The sequence below is a fragment of the Camellia sinensis genome, chromosome 5, assembly GCF_055761805.1.
Source record: "Camellia sinensis isolate YWXY chromosome 5, ASM5576180v1, whole genome shotgun sequence".
In the NCBI taxonomy this organism is placed as follows: Eukaryota; Viridiplantae; Streptophyta; class Magnoliopsida; order Ericales; family Theaceae; genus Camellia; species Camellia sinensis.
Window position 1 is genome coordinate 181,361,348 of NC_138965.1, and position 6,730 is coordinate 181,368,077.

The following is a 6,730-nucleotide window of genomic DNA, read 5'->3' on the forward strand; positions in this document are numbered from 1 at the left end:
AATATAGCACAAATTTTTTTTAAAAAAAAATTATTAAATTAAATTAGCACATTAAAAATTTGTAACTCATTTATTTGAAAATAATTTTAATCTTCTTAGCTGAAATGTTTTTTCTTTTTCTTTTTTTAATTTTAATTTCGGTATTTTTAAATGGTTGGACATCATTTCCAATTGCATCGTTGAACTGTCATGATTTGATTCATCAATCTGATAACCATGTGCGTGTATATTATTAATTTAGGGAATGGCTTCCCTCCAGTACTGTTAGGCCTACGAGGGTTCAGTATAGATTCTGTTTCGATAATTCGAATCACCAATGTGTAAAATTCATCGATTATTATATGCCTGTAAAAAATTGCGTTGATCGGATATCGATAGTTATGTAATCAAATCAGTTTTGTATGAAAAAAATGGACGGTGAAAAATAAACGGTTTACGAAAATTTGATTTGATCATATAGTTATCGATATCCGATCACCGTATTTTTTTATAAGCGTATAGTACTAGACGAGTTTTACATATTAAACAGTTCGGATTATCAAAACGCGACCCGTGATGGAGGGAAGCCATTCCCATTTATTTAATAATAGTAATCATATAATTTTATTAATTTTGTCTTCAAAACAATACATAATAAGGAGAATTTTAAAATAGATTGCCTATTTTTTTAATAAGATAAAATTATGTGATTATTGCACGGGGAGCAAATATCCGATACCACCCGTACTCCTTGCGACCAAGCTGCACCTTCCTCCAATCGACCTGTGAACACAACGAAGGTGAGCTACACGGCGGTGTGTTGCTGGAAAACTCCTCCGACGGTCAAGTCAACACACATTCAAAGAGAGAGAAGAGAGAGAGAAGACAATGTGTTAGTGTTTCTCTCACCAGAAGATGTTCCATTACTCAACATAGGGACGCGCAGTCATGCTTATATACCTCATGCGCGTACCTCTGCATCCATTCACCTTTTGACGCGTGGACCTGTTCTCTTATCCCACTTTCCTACATGTCAGCGCAAATACAGCTAAATACCACCTAACCAAACCGCCAAGCGGCGTTGGCGTGAACGGACAGCCCGGCGCCGCCCCCTCTTCTTATGACCGCACTACTTCCAAGACATGCAATGCTCTGAACCGAGCTCTGTCATGACCAAGCTCGATCGCCCTCCATTTATAACTGAGCTCTGTTATGACATGCATTACTTCCACTGCAGCTCAGCTGCCCTCCGCTATGATCGAGCTCCTGCTCGGTTGGATTGGTCGGCGGAGGATCTGACCCACCTAACTTAGTGAGCAAATAAAGTGAATCGGGCCCGCAGTCTGAAATTACCTTGGCCAAATCAGACCTGGGCCTTGACTGAGCTCACTACCACCGGATTAACCCAACCCAGCTCGGCACAAACTTGCTTGGCCTAATTTGCCCGGCCATTACCACAGCCCAAAGGCAGATTATGAAATCCCCCTCTCAATTGCCCCTTAATTCCGTCAGCATTTACGTGACCGGAATTACATTACAAGGCTGGGCTAGACTTTTTGCTCGGTGGTTCACTTTGCTCGGTTTAGAAACTTCAAAGTTGGCAAGCAAAGTCAGCTCGGAAACTTGTTTCTTGGTGAGTAAAATCAGCTCAGCAACTTCCTTGGCGAGCAAAATCAACTTGGCAAGGACCTTCAAAGTTAGTGAGCAAAGTCAGCTCGACAACTTGTATCTTGGCGAGCAAAATCAGCTCGGCAAGGATCTCCAAAGTCGGCAAGCAAGGTTAGCTCAACAACTTACATCTTGGGGTGCCAAATCAGCTCGGCAAAGCACTCTAAGGTCAGCGAGCAAGGTCCGTTGCGCGACTTGTTTATTAGCGAACAAGATTAGCTCGGCAAGGAACTCCAAGGTCGGCGAGCACGGTCAGCTCGGCGACTTGTTTCTTGGCGAGCAAGATCAGCTCGGCAAGGAACTCCAAGGTTGGCGAGCAAGGTCTGCTTCGCGACTTGTTTCTTGGCGAGCAAGATCAGCTCAGCAAGAAACTCCAAAGTCGTCGAGCAAGGTCAGCTCGACGACTTGCTTCTTGGCGAGCAAGATAAGCTCGGCAAGGAACTCCAAGGTCAGCGAGCAAGGTCAGCTCGGCGACTTGCTTCTTGGCAAACAAGATCAGCTCGGCAATGAACTTCAAGGTCGGCGAGCAAGGTTAGCTTTGCAACTTGTTTCTTGGTGAGCATGATTATCTCGGCAAGGAACTCCAAGGTCGGCGAGCAAGGTCCACCCCGTAACTTGCTTCTTGGCGAGCAAGATCAGCTTAACAAAGAACTCCAAGGTTGGCGAGCAAGGTCAGCTTAGCGATTCTTCTTGGCGAGCAAAATCAACTTGGCAAAGAACTCCAAGGTTGGCGAGCAAGGTTCGCTCAGCAACTTGCTTCTTAGCGAGCAAGATCAGCTCGGCAAGAAACTCCAAGATCGGCGAGCAAGGTCCGCTCGACGACATGCTTCTTGGAGAGTAAGATCAGCTCAGCAAGGAACTCCAAAGTCGGCGAGCAAGGTAAGCTCGGCGGCTTGCTTCTTGGCGAGCAAGATTAGCTCGGCAAGGAACTCCAAGGTCGGCAAGCAAGGTCCGTTCGACGACTTGTTTCTTGGCGAACAAGATCAGCTCGGCAAGGAACTCCAAGGTCGGCGAGAAAGGTCCGCTCCGTGACTTGTTTCTTGGCGAGCAAGATCAGCTCGGCAAGGAACTCCAAGGTCGGCGAGCAAGGTTCGCTCCGCGACTTGCTTCTTGGCGAGCAAGATCAGCTCGGTAAGGAACTCCAAGGTCGGCGAGCAAGGTCAGCTCGGCAACTTACTTCTTGGCGAGCAAGATCAGTTCGGCAAGAAACTCCAAGGTTGGCGAGCAAGGTTAGGTCGACTTACTTCATGACGAGCAAGATCAGCTCGGCAAGAAACTCCAAGTTCGGTGAGCAAGGTTAGCTTTGTGACTTGTTTCCTGGTGAGCAAGATCATCTCAGCAAGGAACTCCAAGGTCGGCGAGCAAGGTCCGCTCCGCGACTTGCTTTTTGGCGAGCAAGATCAGCTCGACAAAGAACTCCAAGGTCGGTGAGCAAGGTCAGCTTAGCGACTTTCTTCTTGGCGAGTAAGATTAGCTCGGCAAGGAATTCTAAAGTTGATTAAAACCATCAACAAACCTCTTACCGAGTAAAATTTATTCGACAATGAATTCCAAAGTTGATAAAATCATCAATAAACCTCTTACCGAGCAAAATCCATCCGGCAAGGAATTCCAAAGTTGATCAAAACCATCAACAAACCTCTGGCCGAGCAAAATCTGCCCTGCAAGGAATTTTGATCTTTCCGTCAAAATGATGTTAATTGCCCCTTGGACCGCATTAAATCCGCTTGGCGAGGCAAAAATACAACAATTCTCAAGAAAATGGTTTACTTGTTTCATTATGCCAATAGCAAAAAGGGTTACAAAAATAAAACTAAGAACAAAACTTTAGATTGGTAGAGTTCGATATTCTGGAAATGGATTGGGCATTTACATTCTGCGAGTTTTATGCCCCTTTTCCTCGGCCATCTTACAGACGTCTTCAAAAAACCGAACTCCCTATATCTCTTCCTTGGTGGTTTGCATGGCCATCATCTTGTCCGATTGCGTGAACCTTTCGCACTACTCTCTTATTCTCCACTACCGAACTTATTGTCACGGTAGCTACGGCTGCATCGTCTTCGACTCAGATGTGCTCATTAATGTGTTGCATGAGCAATTCCATGGTCGACGGTTAATTCATTGTGAGCGAGTTTCTTAGTCGATGTCCAACTGGAAGAGCACGTTTATACTGAGTGATTGCAAGGTTGGTAGGCAATCAACGATCTCGTTAAAAGTCTCCCAATACTTAGCGTTATATGCCTTCAAAGAGTCGTCTGGCTCCATCTTTACTCTCAAGAGATGGTCAATTTCTTTGGGCGTTTTGGCATTTGTCTTAAATCTGGTGACAAATGCTTCTGCCAACTGTTGTCACCTCTCGATGCTCTCCTCCAGCAGCCTCTCGAACCATTTTAGGCCTAATTCGCCCAAACTTGATGGAAAAACAAGGCACATGAGCGCATTGTGTAGACACCCCATTTTTGACCGTCCTTAAGACTTGGACGCGACTGATGGTTTACATGGTGGAGAAAGGTGTGCAGGGGAAAGGTTCAGTTTCTTCGGCAAGGAGAGAGTCAAATCTCAACTTCATACCCCTTTTTAGACCAAAACAATCTTGATCAAAAGATTTTAGACCTCAAAACCCTTTCTTTCAAAACGTTTTTGAAATAAAGTTTTTACGATGTTCCGAGGCTCGCATTTTGTCAAATGTTGCGCTTTTCAGTAAATCGAGCAAGGACAAAGTAGAAATAAATGAAAGAGAGATGAAATCTTTAAAAAATCTTTCAAAACACTTTGTTTAGGGGTTTGGAGTTGAAGAAAAGAGGAAATGAGAGAAGAAAACTAGTTTGGGAGAAGTTCGGCATGAATTTCGTTGGACCGAATCTGCACGGTTTCACCAAAATAGGCATAAATTTTTTCATAGGAGGAATTTTAATGCAAGTCTGGTTCCATTGGAAAGATAACTTCCGGGGCTTCAATTTGGACACAATAATGACCTAAAAAGGAGTTCATATGAAGGAGTTATGGCTATTTGAAGTTGGACCTGGAAAGCAAAATTTTCCTAAACTAGCTGGCCGACCCGAAAAGGTGGCTGGCCGACCACCCTCTCCTGAAAAAGTGGTCGGCCGACCAGAAAAAGCGGTTAGACGACCAAAAAAGATAGTCGGCCGACCACTTATGCCCAGAAAGCTTAGAATTGACAGATATTTTCCCTCTAGCTGTCTTCCACAACCTCCAGCTGTCCTATAATCAGATATTTTCGAATCAACTCTCCTTTTTGCTATATATAATGATATATCTCCCATTTTTCAAAGAAGAACTTCTTGGAGAAGCTTGGGAGCTTCTTACTCTAAAAAAGTCTCTCTCTCTCTCTACAACTTCCAGACCTAAAACCTCTGCCTCTCTCTCATTCTCTTGCCTTTGTGTGCATAACAAGAGCTATACTTGGAGATATACCTCTCCTTTCCCTAGGCACCCTTGATCAAACTCAACTACCATTGGGCTGAGGTTCTTTGAGGATCATTTTGAGCTCCAAAATCTGGTTTTAGCTCAGAGTTTGGACCCCTTTTGCTGCTGTCTTCTTGAGCTTCAAGGGTAACACACCTATTTCCCTTAAACTTGCATTTTTTTGCTCCATTTTAGCCTTCTTGTGAGTAGCAAACCGCTTTAAAAAACAAACATGAGATGTTTTGTTCCAATTCAGGCGATCCAGTCTATACTTGTATGCTGTGCGCATCACATAGTAAATCTAGGCTAATAATTGGAATAACAATGCATAATGTTTTCAAAACTAGATATCATGGTTAGTAGAGGCCGATCTTTGATCGGGCGAGCGGGGGTGCTCACGAAGTGACCTTCCCCAATCGTACCCAAGTTCCCGAGCCGAGGTAACTTTGGTGATGACGGACACGTGGTCTTAGGCAACGAGTCAGGGTTTCCTAAATTTTCCAAAATAAAATATTTAGGTGGTGACTCTGTATCTGGCAAAGCAGTCCATGTTTAGTACTTCTTTCAAAAAATCTGTTTTCAAAAACGATTTACCGGATTTGGACTCTTTGATGATTCATCGGTCTTGCATTGCACTCTGCGAGATTAGATACAGGACCGTGACTTCGAGTCCTGAACTGTAGTGAGCCCAATGAACAAAACGGGGGAGGATTTCCTCCCGGGACGTTCGGGGACGTCTACAATTTCTGGCGACTTTGGTGGGAATTTAGAGAACTTGACTCGAACTCATGATATTTTGTTTTGATTACACTTATGTGTTTCTTTGCATTGCATTTGCATTGGTGCGCCTAGGACACTATGTTTGCCGTATGCTATTCCTGAACAGTTTGCCGGAGGCTCGCTTTGCGAAGCATGCCATAAGGCGGACCGGTTGCGGGCTCTACCACAACGGGAACACAAACCCCGGTTTTACCGGGACACCCTTTTTGACCATTCGACCTAGTGCATATCGGAATCCATAGTGACCATTCCAAATTAGGACATGTTGCTTACCCGATCATAGGTTGTTTAAACCCGCTGCGTGCGTAGTGAAACCCTAGCTCCTAACAAAATAGGACAAGGAAGCCCTACCCCAACATAGGGGTGTTTTGGCTCTCACTTGTTTGCTATGTGCTTTTAGGGTGTGTCCCTACAAGAATGCATGTAACAGTTTGCAAGTCTGGGTATTAGGCTTGCGGGCATCAGTATCTGGGAATCAGTTTTACCTGAGAGTATCAGTTTACAGGCGGACTTTTGGGCAGAATTTGGTAGAGAGCACGGTCATTCAGCTACGCTCATATCTGTTTTGGCAAAAATGGGCTGAGATGCTGCCTGCTTTCTCTTTTGCTAGGTAGTCCTGAAATTATAGCTTCAGAAGGTTCCAATATCCCCCGGGTACATTGGACTAGTGCTGGTAGACTTTGTCCAGTCAGAGACTCAGTTCAGAGCAGCCAGTGTTTTCTTTCGCTGAGGCAAGGCAGAGAAGGGCCAGTTAAGGCTCACCGGTTCATCTGATCCGTCAGTCACCAGTCACATCATCAGCAGACCGTGATGGCATAGGGTTCGAAAGAATTTGTGGCCGTGATAGCAGCGTTAAATCAGAGAACTGCCATGAAGA